This window comes from Danio rerio, chromosome 16 (assembly GCF_049306965.1).
Source record: "Danio rerio strain Tuebingen ecotype United States chromosome 16, GRCz12tu, whole genome shotgun sequence".
Lineage (NCBI taxonomy): Eukaryota > Metazoa > Chordata > Actinopteri > Cypriniformes > Danionidae > Danio > Danio rerio.
In genome coordinates, this window is record NC_133191.1 from 29,414,846 (window position 1) to 29,436,134 (window position 21,289).

The window sequence follows — 21,289 nt, forward strand, 5'->3', positions numbered from 1 at the left end:
GCTTCGAGGTGAAGCCTTATGTGTGACAACCTGTTGTGAACAAATTTGTGATGCGAGTGAAAATTAAAATGATGCTTCTCACTGTAGTAGCGCTCGAGCATCATTTATGAAGCAAAATATGTGTGAGGTGCAATAGGAGGGTATAGTGTTTTCAGCTTTATCTGCAGAATTCTGTGTGTTTGTTTTCGGTGCTGAACTCACCGGCACTCCCAAGTGGCCTCGCCTCAGACGGAAACCGAGGACCGGAGCCAGCACCGTGGCGGCTGGCTGTAGAACGGGATTCTCTGGGCTTTATCTGATCCAATTCGGAGAGCAAAGACTGCGCCGTTCTGTGCGGTATAACTGATGCGCTGAAAAAGAGAATTAGGTTTAGAAGTTTTTAAAATGTCTTTTTCTTTCTTATAAAGCACAACTCCTAATTTACGGTAAGTGAAATTGTTAAATGGCAGTGTTAAAAGCAACAAAAATCGCTTATTTTATTGTATCCGACAGCAAATAGTTGGAATCCCCCCCCCCTTTTAATTTGCTGGGAAATTGTATTCAGTATGCACAAGACTGCAGTTTTTTTCTACGCAGTAATGATATCAAATTGCTGTTTACACAAACAACTCACAATTTGTGGTAGGCCTATTCATTGGCAAGTTATCCCATGTGAGAATTTAATAAAAGCGACATTGGCCTGAAGTTAGTAAACGCGTTCAGCTAATGGAGGTCTATAATAAGAGGGAATAATATTTGAGAGCATAAGAGTTGAAGTTAAACAGCAATTTAAAAAAGATCTTTTGGTTTTCATTTGCGTAAAAACAATAAACGAATTCAATAAGAGTTTGGATTTTAAAGGGAGGATCAGCGTCTAAAGAACATGCGACAGCGCTCATAGCATAAACAAAATGCATTCTAGACAATCACAAGGGAAAAAATGTGAGTCAATAAAATGTATCAAATTTAAAGTATTTTAAAAATCCAAACTTTATCTTTAAATACAAATTAAAGAGTGCACCTAATAAATAAAATAAACAGAAAAACACCTCACTCTATTATAATTTTTTTTTTCGATAGGCTAAAATTGTTTGCAAAGCACAAGTACAACTAAAGAAAATATTTAATAAAACTAATAATTTATTTTTAGACTTAATAAAAAGGTATTATAGTATTGTGTTATTATTATTATCGTTTATAATAATATTATTATTATTATTATTATTATTATTATTATTATTATTATTATTATTACACTATAATTGTTATCATCATGATCATGATAATTGTCATTATTATTATTACACTATAATTGTTACCATCATGACATTGAGATCAGGCTGGATATTCGTCATCATTATTAACACAATAGTGTCAGTCGCGTTAATGCGTATACCATCATTATCAGCTATAGCCACTTCCATTAACGGAGCATCGTGACTCGGAATAAAGTTGGCCAGGTGAACAGATTCGGTATCGCGGACTAAGCAAAGCTTGTGTTGGGGCAGAGGGAGGGGGAACTGAGTGATGTGGAGAGGAGAGATATCCCCAAATGCCATTTAATGTCGGAAATATTTCCAACAAATATTGACAGAAAGATAGACGCAGGAGGGAGCCGCAGAGGAACGGCTCGGGCGGGCATGTGATTGAATTAATGGATGTTCTGGATATTGTCCAAATTCGTGGACTGACATCCTGCGGTTAATTACTTTGATTGAAATCAAATAATGTGGAAACACGTAAAGAATGCAGTGAACTCGGAAGATGCAACAGGCCATGTTATAGGACTGATACAGGAGGTACGGTCTTAAAATTATAAATAAGGACATTTTTATGAAATGACTAATAATATTAATTATTATTAATGTTATTATTATTATTATTATTATTATAACTATAATAACAACAATTCCCGTAGACAATACCCATAATTTAATAGTCTTTGCTTTGCTTTTTTCAAATATCTCTTTCTGTAATATTAGCTTAATTACAAGATTAATAATAATTTTTATTATTATTAGTATTAGAATTATTAAAGGTATTATTATTATTATTATTATTATTATTATTATTATTATTATTAGCCTATTATTATTTATAGTAGTCCATAAAAATTAGTTCAGTGATTAATAGTTTACAGTATTGCACATAAAAATGGCTATCAAAATTAAAGCCTCATCAGGCAACTTCAATATTATGTTATAATAAATTTAAGCAAACATTAAATGTAGGCTAACATATAAGACATTATCAACATCCAAAAGTCTGTAAAAAAAAAGGGCTTACTTATTACAATCGACAATAGCTTTGATTTTTAATAAATTATTCATTATTTTAATATATACACCAGTGTGATAACAGTTGATATAACGAGGGCAGCAAGATGACTTCTTTTTTATTATATTACTAAATATAATAAATAAAGCTCAACTAATACTTCTAACCACCACCTTGGTAAACATTTTTACAGCGTCATATTTTTCATACAAGTTCGCTAATAGGTGACTTCAACATTTTCAAGATTTAGCTAAGTGCTGGAACTCTATTTCAAAAGACAAGCAACGAAATTCAGAGATGAGCAGAGGCAGAGCTGCAAAGGTAAAAGAGCAAACACCAAAGCCAGAACAACTTTGTAGATTTCATAACGGGCACACATTTTGTGAATAATTGAACAAATCCAAACAAAATACTTCGCTGATTTAAAAAAAATCCATGGATAGATGAGTACTTCTGAAATGATTAAAGCAAAATATCTGTTTATTGATTTATAAACACTTATCAAAAACACTGGGTAAGTAATAATTGATGAGATATATACTTTGTGCTAACATGGATATGCATCAAAGATCGCCCGTGGTAGACATTTTGATGCAACATTTTTTTTTTATAAAACGAACTAACCGAAATATGGATCAAATATAGGCTCAGCATAGAAGAACTTTCAACGATGTATCATAAACATATTGAGCAGGACGCCTGAAAGGTTTCCAACAAAAACAGTATTAACACTGCATGTGCTTAGTTAGTTGCGCAAGTGAAAAGCAAAAAGTTTTAGGTCACAGCGTTAAATATTAAACCTGTTAAAATTATTGACACAAACTAAAAAGATATTACAATCAAACGTCATGATGCTTTACTAATGCTTTACTATATATATATATATATATATATATATATATATATATATATATATATATATATATATATATATATATATATATATGCACTCTATAATTCACGTTCTATTCTAAATGTCTACAATCCAACATTTTTCAAAAATCAAGAAATAAACCAGATAGCCAAGCTGTAGGCTTTCCTGATTTATATGGAAAGAAAGTAAATTTTAACCTTTCGCTTGGATTAGACCAGTGGCTAACATGACAAGGATAAATGAATGGAGCAGCTCACGTTATGCACTTGTGAGAGTAAATTGAGCTTGGTCATTTGCCGGATCGAAGGGATACACACACACACACACACACACACACACACACACACACACACACACACACACACACGCCCGGCGCTTAGTCCACATTAAACGTCTCTAGTTGCCGTGAGAGTGACTGTTTAATTGACTGATTGATAGTGTGGCGTGTAGGTGAGGGCTCAACGAACAGCGTTAACAAATAGAGACACTTAACAGCTAATCCGACTTGGCACGGTCCGCGCGGCGCACCGAACTGCCAGTGTGCACTCGGACGTCAGCTCTTTTCAAAATTACCCAAAAAACTCCAATATTTATACATTTACAATATGTTTGTACAATATAACAATAAATTAGTAGCCTATTTTACATTCATAATTTTAAAATGGCATTTAATAGTAGCTAACTTTTAAGAATTACCAAAAACTTTTGAGCTAAATACATACAAATGATATATTTCGCAAATAAGTTTAAACAAAAAATCTTATAAATGAAAAGTTTTTAAACACCTCAAGCGCACCTCTTTACGAATTTGCGAAAGCGACAAAAGTTTAAAAATGTAGACTTTGTGAAATCTTATCATCTTAAATGTATCTACAACACAGTGCGGATGACATACCTCAGTCTTTTTTGATCGTGATCTCCAGCCGTCCACAAGTAGAAACTATCTAACCCGTGTGCGCTTTCACTCTCCTGGTGTGTGATCCGGGGGCGCGCGGAGCCGGGAACCGTGGAAGCACCTCTACACTAATAACCACGACCGAGGGAACTGAATGAGAGGGAGGGAGGGCGCTGAGGAGGTGTGCATCTCTCGGTAAGTAGTTAATTAGTAAATCCCCATTCGCTGTGCCTCGGGTCGGTTTGTTTTCCCCGGTCGACAAGCCGAGAGGAAAGAGAATTTGAAGTAGGATTCGACCCGTTTCCGCTCCTCTGTCTCGTATATGAAGTGCGTGTGTGTGTGTGTGTGTGTTGTCCTCCCTCCCTCCCTCCCTTCTTCTCTCCCTCTCATTCTTTTCGCAGAAAATCCCCATTACTCTTGTTTTAAAATTCAAGCATACACAACTAGCCTTTTGCTTTTCTCCAGACAGTGTCCATTTCGCTTTTGAACTTAATTTCTTTCCAGGAAATCCTATATAGCTTCACATTCACCCACTCAATCCAAAATAGCCACTTCTTTCAGTCAGCACACTCTTCTTAAAACCACACTTACAACCGTAATTTTATTTTGCTCGTAAAACAACAAAATAATGTATATTATTGTATCATATCATCAAACTTCCTCAAGTGACGTTTCGTGAGCCATATCCTGGCGGTGCACATAAGACCACAACTGTCACATTGTTAAAAAAACAAAACTTCAACTTCAAACAAGAGTCAATCTACACTCAATCTGGATTACTAACAGGGGAAAAACATCACTCCAACTCTGCACGGCGTTTTCCAAGTCATTGACTGCACTTAACAAACTTAAATAACTTAATTGATCCACTACGTAATAATCCATTAGGTAAACCTATGGAACCCACTGGGGTGTGGAATAAGGCATATGATGAGACTAAGAGGGGATGCATAAAAGAGAATGAAATGAGAAAGACAGATTGAGTGGTGAAAATTTAAAACGTTCTGCCAATTACACAGTCTCAAAAATAATGAACTGACTTGCACACAATAATACTAGCATGTACCTCTTTATCGCCCCCTAGTGAACACAAATACTAGGGTCACGAATCTGTTCTTATGGGAATCAACGATAGGAGGTCAGAAATAAGTTTTGCTTATATAAAAATTGTTATAATGGCCAAAAATATCATTATATTATATTATTATAACTTTTATTATAAAAATTCTTATATATATATATATATATATATATATATATATATATATATATATATATATATATATATATATATATATATATATATATATATATATATAAGAATTATTATTATTATTATTATTATTATTATTATTAGCCCCCCTGAATTATTATACCACATGTTTGTTTTTTTCACAGTTTCTGTTTAATAGAGAGCAGTTTTTTTCAACATATTTCTAAACATAATAGTTTTAATAACTCATTTCTAAAAACTGATTTATTTTATCTTTGCCATGACGACAGTAAATAATATTTGACTAGATATTTTTCGCAAAGACGCTTCTATACAGCCTAAAGTGACATTTAAAGGCTTAACTAGGTTAATTAGGTTAACTAGGCAGGTTAGGGTAATTATGCAAGTTATTGTATAATGATTGTTTGTTTTGTAGAATATCAAGAAAATATAAAGCCTACAGGGGCTAATAATTTCGACCTTAAAATTGTTTAAAAAACTGCTTTTATTCTAGCCTAAATAAAACAAATAAGACTTTTTCAGAAGAAAAATATTATCAGACATACTGTGAAGTGTGAACACTTCTTTGCTCTGTTAACCATCATTTGGAAAATATTCAAGAGGGGGCTAACAATTCTGACTTCAACTATATATAATTTTTGTCCCCCTCAATCACATTAACATGCACACAAGTGACATGATTTTCAGATAACAAACACACTTGTTAAAAAACAGCTAAGATAAAGTCACAACTACCAAATGTTTAATAAGAGGATGTGCATATACGACCTGAGACAGATGTAATAGACCCTAATATGCTGCATATTACAGGCCTCTCTGATGGCATTATGAATGCAAGGTGCGTGGTTTGTGCTAATGTCAGTGACTGTGGTGACAACTGATGGTGCATCTATTAGGTGGGAGGGGGAAGACTGACCTATCCCATTATCAGTGATTGAGGTTATTCGTATAGGTAGAGCTGAGATTTTTAAAGCTCACTTTGCACCGTATGGATTAACTGTCCACTTCCTTACTGTATGGTTTATTACTTTACAATGTGGATCCGATTCACAACCACACCATGCTGGCAAAGGACATCTTGTACTGCTGTTGTGTGTTTGTGAACGATTAACGTCTCTTGGGATTGACACTTAAATAAATAAATGGATGATATATATATTTTTTTTTAATTTTGGGGGAAAAAAGAAGAGCCTGTTTGTAGTAGTTTTGCATCCACTGAAATATAGGAAGCACAAACAGAGAAAAGGAAAAGACAGTCAAAGAAAAGCCTGTGGACATCTTTAGACGCAAATGGCTAGAACAAGTAACAACAAATAGAAAGAGAGAGAAATAAAAGGACAGAAAAAGGAAGAACAGATGAGCTGTAAGAGAACTGAAGAGAAGGATGGGAAACCGAATAGAAAAGGAGAGGGAAAGAGAGCAAGAAAGAGCTCCAGTCCCCAGTCTTAATCTGAGCAGGTCTGATCAATAGCCCATTTCCCATTGTTGCCAGAGCTCTTCGATCGCTACACCACCGAATTAACACACCCACTTTAATCTGAGGGGGAGACGGGCCCCATGGGTTGGGGGTGGGGTTGTTGTTAGGTGCTGGGGTTCAGAGTGGTCCATTCGAGGGGTTGGAGGACTATGGGGGGCAGGGGTAGCAGCTGTGGAGGCATCCTCAAATGAAATCAAATCTAATTGTTATCACTGTTGGGCCTGGTGTTATTACTACTACTGTTTACAATTATCTCTAACTGCATTGCCTTTTCTGGGCTGCCTCATTCTCCAGCAACAGAGCGTGAGGTAAACTGGACGTTTATAAGCGATATGAAAGTATTAGGCTGGTGGTGATTATAACAATTGTTACCGATGGATGCTCTAATGCTGGTAAAACAGCAACAGCCTAAACAGCAAAGATTAGTTCAAAAAGCATTATGGTGTGAAGAGTCTGAAGTCAATACCTCACATTTGTTTACCATCACCACTAAACCATCTCCAAAAGTCTAATGAAGGATTTTAGATTAAACAATGTCATTGATAATAAAAGTTGTTGGTTTGTTAATGAGCCCTGGTAGAGCTTATTAAAGAGCATAAGAATGGATGTGTAAATTGTAAGCATTTTTTTGTAAATATAGATGATGAAAAGATGCAAACAAATTCTAGCATTTTCTAATTTACATAATAATTCTGAACTGCAATGACACTCAAGTGTAATGTGTATTAAGATCTTGTCTACAGACAGAACACTTTTTTAATTTGTATAATTTGTATAATCTCATTCATAAATCTTTTACTCATTTCCCAATAAAGGGTAGGGTTTAAAAATCAGACATTTTCCTCTGCATGAAATCATACAAATTAGACACATTCCTAACAATACATAAAATATGTACAACAAAATATGTATAACGCAAAACACTCCCATTCACACCAATTCACAAGGGACAATTTAGCCAACCCAATTCACCTGTACCACATGTTTTGTGGTACTTGTGGGGGATACCGGAGCACCCGCAAGAAACCCATGCCAACAGAGGGAGAGCATGCAAACTCCACACAAAAATGCCAACTGATCCAGCCAAGGCTCGAACCAGCGACCTTCTTGCTGTGAGGCAAACGTGCTGCCCACTGTGCCACCATGACGCCCCTGCTCGTGATTATTACTTTACATTGATCTTGTTTGTCTTTTTCCCTTTTTGGTTTTCTATAGGTTGATTTGATGATGTCAGGCTTTTAAAACAGAAGGAAGCAGACTTCTTGCTTTCCCTTATTTCTCTACACCACCACAGTTTGTAACAAATTTATGATTAGGTTATCCTATGTTTGGAAAGGGGTTGTTTGGAGTGGTTGTTATCTATTATGTTGTTGGACTCCCCATCTCTTGTCATTTTGGATTTTTTCGCTGATTACGTTATAATTTAGTTAGAGCACATTGGCCTTTGTTTATTTATGTTATGTTGTCTTAGGATCATGAGTTTTGTTTAAGTAGGGACCGTAACAGTTTCCTTTTGAGATTGGTCTGGAATATCTGCAAAGTATCATAGTTTTATACATTTCATTTACCCATTGGCAACATTTTGCCCATATGTAATTAATTTAACTATTTTATATTCAGTATATGTGGCTCCCAAACCACACGTTTTATAAATAAAAATATCTGAATGCCATTACATACATAGCTGAGATAAGAATCATCCACCTGTTTAAAATTTTTTAAAAAGCAATATCCTTTTTGTTGAGAAGTTGACTTGCATAGCGTATACCAGATATCTTAATATAAAAAACAGTATGTCATTGGCCTAGAAGTCACTAGAACTGCTCCAGCAAAACTCTGAAAATATATTAGCCTGTTGCAACATTGCACAAACAATGTTACCTCATAAATACAAAGTCAATGCACAACTGAATCCTGTTAATTCATTATTAGAGTTAATTCAGTCCCAAAGCTAATGTCCTTGCAATTTAACTTCTATTACCTGTTTTGTTGATCTTTGGATTGGTAATAAAATCTGCACCAAAGTCTTGGTAGGAATAAAATCAATTTCACTATTGTTAAATGTCAGAACACCACTCTCCCAAGCATTGCATTATTTTTGATATTTCTGTTTATGTATTATGCCAAAGCAAAACAACTACATCCCCTATAATCATACTTTTTTTCTCTCTTTAAGACCTCCTAACTCAACACAGCTTCTGTCCATTCCAGTAGTCCACCATGGTTCTCGTCACGCTTCCGTGTGCGCTATTTCATATCAAAGTAATTTTCTCGTTTGCTAAGTGATTTAATTGAGGGTAATTAGGCATGCTTCTCTAGTGGATAGAGCTGTGTGTGGCTAACTTGGGTTAAATTAGCTTTAGTTCAGCTGTGAAATATGGGGTTAAGTGGGAGTAAAGGAAAGCAGGAGGATTGCAATGAGTGTTGTGCTATTACTTTGAACTTTAACATTGAAATAAAGTTTTTTTATATGTGTTTTGGTCCTCTTAAATCTTAATGTAATATATATATATACATAAACCTTTCCTAATTTTAAACCTGATAACAGTATGAGGAGAATCCTTCAGTATTAGTAAAATGTGTAATCAGTCATCAAATCAACTAAACTAGCCAAATCAGACCAATAGAGTTTTAAATCCACTGAACAGACATTACTTATAGCACCCAGCTGAATAAAAGCAGCGTCCTGTTTTTCACTAACTCTTACTTAAACCCTCTGGAATCCCATAAATGTCTCAGAGCCATAAAGGGAATGAGAAATGATGTGGTCATTGACTGTAGAGCAGTGTGCTGTCATCACTGCAATGAATGGGGGAGAAGGCCATATTCAAGTAAAGCATTACGAGAGTTTTATCCTCACTGGAGCAGTAATGAGTCTATTATACCCACCATAAATTGTGGCTTACAAGCTTACCAGACAAGCTTGTGTGTCTGAGCTAAACTTAAAGAGAAGTTAAACTACATTTCCCATCATGCCTACAAGAGCTACAAGCACCCCACATAGGTTCACACAAGAAGTAACAAGTAAGTGCTTTTTTAATATTCTGCTTCTTAAGAGATGCCTATTAACAGTCATATACATTCAGAATTGAGAAACAAATATATAGTATAGACACACTAAAGATGTTTATTTGAGGCCAGATTACAAGAACTAGTGATCCAAGTAATTGAAAAATGTTTAAAATATCATTGTGGGCATGCACCAAAAAAGTGTTGTTTGAAGCTAATCTGCTAATAGCTCAACATATTTTGCACAAAAAACATAACTTTATGTGCTGAATACCACATGTATCTTGTTTGTGGAGTAGAACAGCTATAATATATGTTTTGAATTAATCTTGAATTAAGACAAGTCCAGCACAAACTCAAAACTTTAAAACAAAGCATGTCATCGACCAGTAAGCAGAAGGAGTCTTCACCATTAAAGGAATCATGTCTCGAGTACAGGTGTACCGCGCACCACCTTTCAATTCCCCTTCCTTTCTCACCCGCTCCCATAGCGCCGTTACGCACCCCGAAGCTATCAAACACCACTGCGTAATGTGACACGTTTTTCTAAACATTGTCTTGAAAAGTAGCTAAAATGCTGTCTGTAACGGGGGCGAATTGACAGACACCCAAGGTGGAAACATCCTGCCATGCTCTCTCAGGACAAGTTCTTTTTCCTAAAACTAAACATTCTTTCATTTGAAAACAGTCAAAAAAGTAGAGCTTTACTCACCTGCCGCTGCGCATTCACATCGACTTAACACTTGGATTTCCGGGGTCCCGTGGATAGCAATATCTTCAACCCACACCAGCGACTGGAAAGCACTGAAAATCAACTTGTGCATTAAGTTGGTTTTTGTCTCTCCGAATTAAGGTTCACAATGAAGCAACATATTGCAATAATGCAGATAATAGCACGACGACTGAGCACGAGACAACACACAAATGTAAACAAAACTGATAAGGAAAATAAAAAAAGGAGAGTTTCCTTTGGTAATGAAACAAAACGAATCCCACCCCATAGGTTTCAGTAGTCCCTCGCAAGTCCGCCTGCAAAAGTGTGCAGGATGTGTCGGAAGGAGTGAGCTCAAACTGAACTGCACATGACGAGTCGCACGCTGAAGTACGATGAGGCAAGTGGAGCGCACCGGTGAACAGAGGAAGAGAGACGGGACATGTCAGGGAGGACCAAGAAGACAGGTCAAGGGGGGATGGAGGAGGTAAAGAGTCTGGGGTATAATCCCTAAAGCTAAACTAATCGAGGTTTGGGACGTTTGCTAGTCTGCACCTGGTCTCGCGCTAAAGGGTCAGAAAATTGACCGGCGACAGAGAGCAAAAACGGAGACCGCCCCAGAAAATATATGTAGACAGTGGGCAGATAGGAGATCGATCGGGTTATAATTTTGTCCAAAGTCGGGGAAAATAAAGTACACGGAGGAATGAAATTTAAAAACACATGGCGAATCCCGTCGCCTTAAATAAGTTTCGATCTCTCGGAGTAGAGTGTAGATAATATTTGGTTCGACGTTTGATGGAAAATGACGGATTTTTCACTTTGGACGGGTGGGGGTGAAGGAGTACTGGTCTAAGGGGTGAGAGCTCAAGTCAAAGAACGTGTTGCTTGCGTGGTGCAGGCTGTTGCAATACGTTTAAGGAAGAAAACTAAACTTGCTAGTTGAAAAAGAGGGTGTTTTTTCCGCTTTTACCCACTTTCTTTCTACCATAAATGTCTAAATACCCCCCACCCCCTACATCTCCAGCACTCTACATGGGGGAGAGGGGGAGAGAGAGTGAAAGAGAGAAAACAAGAATACCAAATAAATGAGAAATTTTCGTACAGGCACCGCTTCCGTACGTTCCATGCTAGCAATAACAATTAAATATCGACCGCTTTCCTCGGCCGGAGAGAACCTGAGATACTCAGAGACTGCCAAGTACCAAGACCCCGCTCACCCCTCCCTCTATTTCTCCATCTACCGCATACATCTACACTCTTCTTTTTCTATCCCATTCTTAAACGTAATCCGAATCCATTCTTTCTACTCTAACTCGTCTCATTATATTTTTCCTTCAGTTGTTTAATATTCATATTAATCTATCTTACAATAATTGTGAGTTTTAAGCTGCTGTCAGTTTACTAAATATTTGAAGACAGTGTAATCTGACTGCCATTATATCCCCCCAAAAAATGAGTGTGCCTGCTCTTGATGAAGGAGTTCATTCCACATCTAACATCTGCTCCAGTCCAGAGTTTGGCCACAGATCACAAGCTTAATTGAATAATGGAGGACTGTAATAGGATAGAGTGGACATGCATGATCAATTGAAAGGTTTCCCCTCTCAGTCTGGTGGTATAAGCATAAAAACCTGTGACCTGAGATGCGTGACAATATTGCAGTGATGAGAGGTGCAAGTTAAGATCAAAAATGTATTTATAACTGCGTATTTGAATCAGCATATCCTAAATATCCATGTTTATATGTTATGCTATGACAGGCAACTAACTTACAAAAACGTTTCATAATTTCTGATAACGAAGTAGTGGTTGAAAATAAATATTAGACTACTGCTGCCTAACAGTTTAACTATATACGATTTTATGTCCTTTTAATTTCCTCTGTAAAACTTTTTTTTTAATAGAAGACTGACCCTATCGACCCTTAATTGATTGTTTTTAAAATAATGCACGATTGCATCCTCGTTGTCTTAGCGCACAAAACACGCTGTGCTTTATAACTTAAAAAACAACTTAAGAGCAAATGCATTATACAGTGATTGGAGTTGAAATGGCCTATCTGTGGTAATCTGAGAGAGCCGACACATAAGAGGTTAGACTAGTGCCCTTAAAACAACTTTTCAGGCTGAACAACTATCAAAAGTTTCTCAATCAACGTCATCGCCTTTCACTCGCTCTATATATATATTTTTTTCCGCCTGAGAACTTCTTTCCCGAACTCAAACCATTCGATTTCTATTTATTTCCCCCCCACCGTTCGCTCAGGCTTCTCATCCGATCTTACCATTTTCACACCTCCAAGCCTCAACTCCAGCTATTAAACCCCATTCTTCGCGAGCGGTGCCCGAGTGCCCGTCAATCTCCTTCCTGTCGTGTTCTCATCCCATCTCGTTTTCTCGTCGTTTTGTATTTAATTAGTAATGCATTAATTATGTACGCCCCAATACCTGCACTATTAACATACCCTTTCCCCCTAAACACCCCCAGCTCACCCTGTCAGTTTCCGTAAACGCTGAAAAAAGCCCGTTACGCGGTTGTAGTTTTTTTCACCCTTTTACCCCATACCTCTTTTTCACTCTATTTCTCGCTCTTCCCCTCTTTGCCCCCTACCTATTTCCCCACAGCCATCTCTCCTCCGTCTATCTTTCTTTTTGCCCCCCTTCGCCCCATACACTCTCTCCTTTTCTCAGTGCCTTGCAGTCGCCTCCGTCGGCTAGTCTCTCTCCCCGGCGTTGGAATTATGAAAAATGCGCCCATCGACAGAGCGCCTCAGCTTCGATTAGCCGAGATGGGACATGACAGGCCGCGATCAATACTTATACCGTCCTATAACGTGTCAACTAATGAATCAATCTCGGCTAAATTTTCCATTTTTCAAAAGCCGACGCGAGAGACTGGAATATCCTCTTTTGTAAAGATATTATTATCGATTTCGTCGGCAATTTGACATCGGGGGTAGTTAATTCCACTCTAGAATAAAATTGAAAACACTTGAGATTGAAGTGAGAGAGGTAGAGAGAGAGAGGGAGGGAGGCAAGGGCAGAACAGAGCGGGAGGGGGAGAGACGGTTGTTGACTTGATAAAAGAGGATGGGAAAGGATGGAAGAAGGGAAAAGAGGAAGAAGAGATACCGGGGTGGCAAAGGAGAGAAAACCATTCTTTCTTTCTTTCTTTCTTTCTTTCTTTCTTTCTTTCTTTCTTTCTTTCTTTCTGTCCAAATATTCTTCCATTCATTTGTCTTTTCCCATTTGTCTTTTCCATCTATCTATCTATCTATCTATCTATCTATCTATCTATCTATCTATCTATCTATCTATCTATCTATCTATCTATCTATCTATCTTTCTGTCTGTCTGTCTAACCATGTATCCGTCTCTTTTCCCTCCATCGTAGGCTATTTGTCTATCAGTACAACCATTCATCCATTTGTCTTGTCTATTTTGTCTATCTGTCCAACTAATCTTCTATGCATTCTTCAATTCATCTAGGGATACTTCCATCTGTCTTTTCCCTCCCTCCATTTACCCACCCACCCACCCATCCATCCATCCATCCATCCATCTATATATCTATATCTCTGTCTGTCTGTTTGTCTGTCTGTCTACCCAACTATTCTTCCATTTTTCTGTTTTCTCTCTTTGCTGTCCATCTAAATACTCGTATTTGTCCATCTACCCAACCATTATTCCGTCTGTCTTTTCTATGTATTTCTTGTCCATCCATCCATCTATTCTTTCATCCATTCTTAATTCTGTCCAACCATTCTTCAATCGGTTTGTATTTTCCCTCCGTTTATGTCCATCAATCTTCTCATACTTGTCCATCTATCCAAAATATTCATCCATCCTTCTGTCTTTTCTATCTATTTTTGTCCATCTGTCTAACTATTCTTCCAATCCTTTCTTCAATTCGTCCAACCATTTCTCCATGCTTCTGTCTTTTTCTATCTACTCATAGTTGTCTATTCATCCAACCTTTCATCCATCCACCTGTCTTTTTTATAAAGTTTTTGTCCATCCATCCAACTATTCTTCCATCTATCTATCTATCTATCTATCTATCTATCTATCTATCTATCTATCTATCTATCTATCTATCTATCTATCTATCTATCTATCTATCTATCTATCTATCTATCTATCTGTCTGTCTATCTATCTGTCTATCTATCTGTCTGTCTATCTATCTGTCTATCTATCTGTCTGTCTATCTATCTGTCTGTCTATCTATCTGTCTATCTATCTGTCTGTCTATCTATACCAGCTCCAACCCTAATCAAGGTCTTACCAGGTATACTTGAAACATCCAGGCAGGTGTGTTGAAGCAAGTTGAAGCTAGACCCTGCAGGGACACCGTCCCTCCAGGACAGAGACTGGTGACCCCTGTTCTATACCTATCTCTGTCTATCTGTCCGTCATTTTTTAATCCATCCAACCATCCTTCAATCCGTCTGTTTCTTCCCTCCATTTATCATCAGTCTAGTCATATTTGTCTATTCATCCATTTCTATAATTTTTTCCATCTTTCCAACTATTCTTTCAATCCTTTCTTCAATTAAACCAACCATTTTCCATGTCTTTTTCTGTCTGTCTGTCTGTCTGTCTGTCTGTCTGTCTGTCTATACTTATCTATCTGTAAGCCATTCTTTCATTCATCCAACCATTCTTCAATCCATCTGTATCTTTCCTCCATTTATTATCAATCTAATCACATTTGTCTATACATCCAAACTATTCATCCATCAGTCTTTTCTATAAATTTTTTCCATCTGTCCAACTATTCTTTCAATCCTTTTTTCAATTCATCCAACCATTTTCCCATGTCTTTTTCTATCTATCTATCTTTCTATCTATCTATCTATCTATCTATCTATCTATCTATCTATCTATCTATCTATCTATCTATCTATCTATCTATCTATCTATCTATCTATCTATCTATCTATCTATCTATCTATCTATCTATCTTTCTTTTTCAACCATCCGTCTATATGTGTCCATCCGTCCAACAATACTCCATTCCGTCCAGCCATTCTTCCATCTGTTTACACCTGTGTTTTCCTTCCATATATCTGTCTGTCTTGTCCATTTATCCAACCATTCATCAGTCATTCATAATACAAATACCAGAGCTGTGAAAAAAACCATTCTGCACACCATGTGACCATGTTCAAGTAAGTTTTTCCAAATGTAAGGTGAGAGTATGCATGTGTTGCATCATGAGGTTTACATCTAAGGAACCATAAAAAATAATATAAGAAAAGGAAGAACTAGAGAGAGGATTGAGGGATTAAAAGACAGAAAAGAATAGAGGGGGACAGAGAGAAGGAGAGAGGGGCAGTCAGCACGCGTGTCAGAGTGAAATATAGATGGAGGAGGCCAGTGTGTGTGGGGGTCAGAAAGGTGCAGTGTAACTGTCGACAATCACAGCCTTATTTACCTGTCAAAAACACTATCATCCCACACAGCCCCAGCCAAGCAATTTCTGCTGTCGCTCCCTCCCTCTTCTTTCTCTCTTTCTCTGCCTCCAATTACAAGCTAGAGGGCTATTTCTCTTCAGGACAAAAACACTGCCCGCCAGCCCTCCCTCTCTCTTCCGATCACCCTCTTTTTCTCTCCCTCTCTCGCCCCTACTCCCTTAGCCAACAGTTGCAGAGTGGAAATGAACAAGCTGTAAACACACACCACTTAGCACTGTGTGTGTGTGAGAGAGAAGAGTGCATATATATGCCATTGTGTGTGTGTGTGTGTGTGTGTGTGTTTGTGTGTGTGTGTGTGTGTGTGTGTGTTTGTGTAAAGAGGATTGTGGAGACCAGAATAGACTAAAATGACAAACCTGACTGCTGTGTGACTGACAGCTGTGATGACCCGCACCTCTGATCAGTGACTGTTTCCTTGTTGTTTAAGAAAAACATCAGAGCTTATTTTTAAGCATTATACCACAGTATATCGATATGATAAACACCCTGAGGCATGTAGCGCCATATCTGCTCTACCCTACTTTCTAAATTCGATAAAACATTATTTATGTGCTTTCAGACAGCATCCACTCAAATATGCTCGGTCACTGACAGAAATGAGAGGCAAAAAAAGCCTAGACTAAAAGTTGAACCACCAAAACTGAGCTGTTACTGAAGGACTGAACGGTAAATCTGCTATTGTGCCATCTGAAGGGAAACTGAATGTTGTAATAGCATTAAAAACCACTGAGAGCTTTTTCATGTCACGACTGACAAAACAAAATTGGTACACCAGATTGTTTGGAGATTGTGTAAGGTTTTTGATTTTTTCTTTTTCTTAAAAACATAACAGATCAGCTAGATTCACACTGGGAATTGATTCTTTTCAGAATTAGAAATCACTGATCTATCCTTTAATTGGAATTAAACAGAAGTACTTAAACTGACTTTTTGAGGATAAACCAACCCAGGCTCTTTCTGAAAACATACTGCTATATACATTTCTAGAGAGCGCTAAATACATCCCAGGAGGAATGTTTTTTTTGCAGTCTTGGTTTTCGTGAATTCACCAGAGGTCACTGTGGGCCCTATCACACACCCGGCGCAATGTGCCGCAAGGCGCGACGCAATAGTTGTTTGCTAGTTTCAGCTTGGCGCAAGAGTCGTTTTGAGGCGTTGCGCCACGCTGTTTAAATAGCAAATGCATTTGCGCTCATATGTGCGCCCATAGGCATTCTGGTCTAAAAAGGAAGGCCGTTCTGAGGCACATTGCTGGCGCGTTGCTATTTTGAGAAACTATAATTGATTTTTCATTAGACCAAAACAAACCCGGTCTAAAGTCCAGTGCAGAGTTGCGCCTCGCTTACACACTGCTTAATACGCACAAGATGTAGAGCAATATGCAAATATCTTTACATATGAAAAAGATTTCAATACTAAGGATAATAGGAATATATATAGGATATAAAAATAAAGGATTAAAATATTACAAAAAATTATTTTCCAGCCTACATAAATATGAAAAACCACTGCTTTTCCGCCTTCTTCATCTCGGGAGGCTTTTTCAGTTCATTCATAACAATTTGCTTTTGTATAATGTTATTATTATTAGCAGTATTATCTATTATATCCATATTTATATTTGTTTTATTAAAAACAAGCTTAGATTTGCCCACCTGCATGTTTTAGACCATATGGGGCACAGCATGTGTTTTAGGATTTAACTTTAGGATTAAACACACTTCGTTATTATTGCTAATTTATTCGTTTGCTGGAAATTAGAACTGAATTTAGAAATAGTTTTGAAAGAAATATTTGCGCTTAACAAATGAAATTAATTATTTATAGGCTAATTGATGTCTGTGTGTAAAGGTTTCCCTATCCACGAGAGCGAAAGTGAAAGAGATAATTTATCTCTCATTCTCGCGTAGTAGATGCTCTGTTTAACTGTTTTCTTGCTAGTGAAATGCTCAGTTTTTCCATTTACACTTACTTTACATAGTAAAGTAAATAGTAAAGTAAAAAGTAAATAGTAAATGCGCTTATGGCGCGACGCAACTGGCTCTTAAAGGGAATGGGAGATGAGACTCTGATTGGTTTATTCTCAAAACACAGCTATAACGCATTAAGAAAATAAACTCAACCCTTTTAGACCATGCGCCACAGCGCAAAGCGGATTTTTCCATCCTTATATTAGCAAAAATGCATTCTGACACTCCCTGAAAGTGTTTGCGCGTTGCGTTTTGTGCTTTGCGCATCGACTGTCAAAATAGAGCCCTGTGTATGCTTTTTGAGATCTCAAACTTCTCTCACAGGTGCCAATCGCATCTGCTGTTCCTGTGTAAATCCACCAGAGGTCACTGTCAACTGACTGACTGACTGACCCACCCTCCTCCTTCCCCAAGGCCAACCAATAGTGTTTTCAAAAGAAAAGATTGACCCACCCTCTATTCCCTAAGCACCACCGTAAGTTTTAAAAAGCAATCAAGAAAAAGAAACGCCCACGCCTGATTTTTAACACATTTTCAGATTTTACCACATTCTCACCCTGTTACCCTGTTTACTTGTTCATTTTTATATTTGGCTTCTGTTTAAGTTTCACCTGCTTTCTGGAACCGCTCTTGCTGGACTCAAACCCCATTGTCGTGGTCAACTCCTCTCTGCATCTCAAGTCTGCCGACAGACATGGCAAGCTACTGGACAAACTGGTAACAGTGAGAAAGCCATCCATACGGAGGTAAGCAGTCAGCTGGTAAGCGTGAACAGTGTCATACCACCCTGTAGCAATCTTTTTAAAAACTAAATGCAGCCATACGTAGCTCTGGCTACAAATACATAAATCTCCAGAAATGTATATAGGGCTACGTTTTCAGAATGAGCCTATGTTGGGATAAACGCATTTTTTACTGAAAATTATATAGTCAAATAATAGACAAATCATTACAAGGCATGTTTTTCCAAATCCCAATGTGCTAGCTTGCTTCTGTAACTACCGCAGTATAATGTATTATTAAATAAACCATCTAACAGGAAACGTTTGGAACTGTCACACATTCTTTATTTAAGAATGTTTGTTAAGAAATTTTTATTTAAGAAATTTGCAATACTATTGCTGAATGTTTGTTGAAAAATAGATTCCAGAAACATCATCTAATTGTTACTAACAAGGGAACTTGCGACTTGCAATGATTTTGTAAAAAGAATGACAAATGATAAATGTAAAAAGAATGTTGTCCAGGCCTCTAAATGAATGCAATAGCTTCAAATGTGTTTTTCTACATGTGATGACCTTAAAATGGCAATTCTTACTCTTACAGAGCCACTATTTTGCATTATAAAAGGTCGCATTTCGGTTTTGGGGGTCTCCAACAACAGGCTGATATGCATGCAAGGTCAAAAAGCACTATTTAAAAACATTGTTTTATAATATGCATTTATTTTTACCTAATTATTCCAAATACTCCCATATGATTTGTTCAGCAACTAATTTGTTCCCAAACCCTTCCTTTGCGTTAGTCTAATCTGCGCTGATAGGTCCGATGACCCAGTCTGTTGTGATTGGTCAACTGAGTTCAGCACTAGACAGAGAGAAACTCCCACCACGATTATGAAGCTATGAAGCACAGAGCATGTGAGAGCCCAATGCAGGAATGCATTAAAGCAATGCAGTCAAAGACCAGTATTTTACTCTACTTTTAAACCTAAATCCAAGTAATAACAATGACACACATTCATTGTTAATCCACACAGTGACAAAAGCTGAACTATTTTGAAAATTGACCGTGCCGCATGTGAGGAACAGCTGATGATGGCCATAGCAAAGACACACAGCAGAGGATTGCGAGTTCAGAAACACATTTTAACCGGTAAAGGAAGAAGCATGCGTCATGTTTTCAATGTGGTTTTGCAGGCAATATGTAAATAGCCCATAAAGATTTAACTTGAGAGTTACAGTACAAGCACTGATCTATTACAGATAAGTGATTACAAGCCAGGTGGAACTATGACAAGTTACAAAACATAATGAAATACATATTTTGCAAATTACAGAAAACGAGGCAACAATTACACTTACATGTTATGATCTGGAGGAAGAAGAAACTGGTCCATATGAACTGTTCAAGTTGACAGTGACAGAGTCTGACAAAGTTCCATACATAATAGTCTCTGCTGCTCCTTTAATAGCAAACAAACGGCAGACGAGTCCCACATTGCAGCATAGGTTGTTGTATTAAAATTCAGAAAAATGACAGGAGCAAACACAGCACTAGGCTGGCGATACTGTGGTATTTTTATTCCCCACTGCCAAAACTTCATCTGTCAGTGATGGCCATCTTCGTGTCATGATCAGTCCCATGATCCTCCACGCTCCGCTAGTGTTTGAAGAGAAAGGCACATTCATGTTTTACAGGATCCAGCACTTCATATTTGGTGATGTACTGTATTGACGTTGATGCGTTCAGGAAAAGATCCGAACCCAACACTATTCATTTATTCGACTTAGAGTCGACTATTTTGTTAAAGAATCAATAGTTATAAACATGGTGCACTTTCAGCTTTAAACCTCAGCTGGATGTTTTCATTCACACTACATGGAAGCTCATATTCAAAATCCCATAATAGGAGCTCTTTAAATATCACAGCCCCAGTGGCCAAGCTGATCAGGTACAGCATTCTGAGCATTTCCACCAGCTGCTTGACTGACAGAGAGTGACAGATAACAAAGGTGGCAGTAGCACAGCCTAGTTGATATGCTTGCATGGACTCTCAGATACAAGTCCGGATGGATACGTGGGTGACATGTCTTTGTAGTAAACTGTCACTCATTCACAATGACACACACATACAAGCCTACATACACAAGTCTTGTTTGAAAGACTTTATTAGGTAATCCCTAATAGTAGTATCGGGTTGAACCTTCTTGCCTTCAAAACTGCCCTCGTTCTTCATATCATAGATTCAACAAGGTTGTGGAAAGATTCCTTGGAGACTTTAGTCTTTATTGACATGAAAGCTTCATGCAGTTGCTGCAGATTTGTCGGCTGTCAATCCATGATGCGAATTTCCTATTTCATCCCAAAGGTGTTTTATTGGAAACCAGATTGAGATGATTTGAGCTTTGTGTCAAGGCTTTATCCTGCTGGAAGCAGCATTACAAGATACATATACTGTGATCATAGAAGGATAGAGATGGTCAGCAACAATACTCAAAACAGGTAGGCTGTGTGGTCAGTTGGTACTGAAGGGCACAACATGGAGGGAGAAAATCTCCCCCACACCATTACACCAGAAGCAGCAGTCTGAAATGTTACTTCAAAGCAGGATGGATCCATGCTTTCAGGTTTTATGCTGAATTCTAACAAGAATGTTGC

General features: G+C 37.5%; 1 protein-coding gene and 1 long non-coding RNA gene across 7 annotated transcripts in view; one reads left to right on the top strand and one right to left on the bottom strand.

The window, feature by feature from the left end:
• erfl1 (Ets2 repressor factor like 1) overlaps positions 1-10,851 on the bottom strand; it is a 66,114-nt gene extending 55,263 nt beyond the window's left edge. For 2 of the 5 annotated variants that reach the window (XM_068214139.2, XM_073926047.1), the window contains exons 1-3: positions 10,742-10,851; positions 10,458-10,549; positions 202-350 (exon numbers count right to left, since the gene is read on the bottom strand). The gene's annotated coding sequence lies outside the window, so the exon portion shown is untranslated. Of the gene's footprint in view, positions 1-201; positions 351-4,025; positions 4,377-10,457 lie in introns of those variants that run through there. The other 3 variants (XM_009292354.5, XM_068214138.2, XM_073926046.1) reach the window with 3 other exon arrangements.
• LOC141378199 (uncharacterized) overlaps positions 10,749-21,289 on the top strand; it is a 58,089-nt gene continuing 47,548 nt past the window's right edge. The window contains exons 1-3 of one of the 2 annotated variants that reach the window (XR_012392079.1): positions 10,749-10,944; positions 18,233-18,383; positions 18,514-18,654. This is a non-coding gene — a long non-coding RNA (uncharacterized lncRNA). The remainder of the gene's footprint in view (positions 10,945-18,232; positions 18,384-18,513; positions 18,655-21,289) is intronic. The other variant, XR_012392080.1, reaches the window with a different exon arrangement.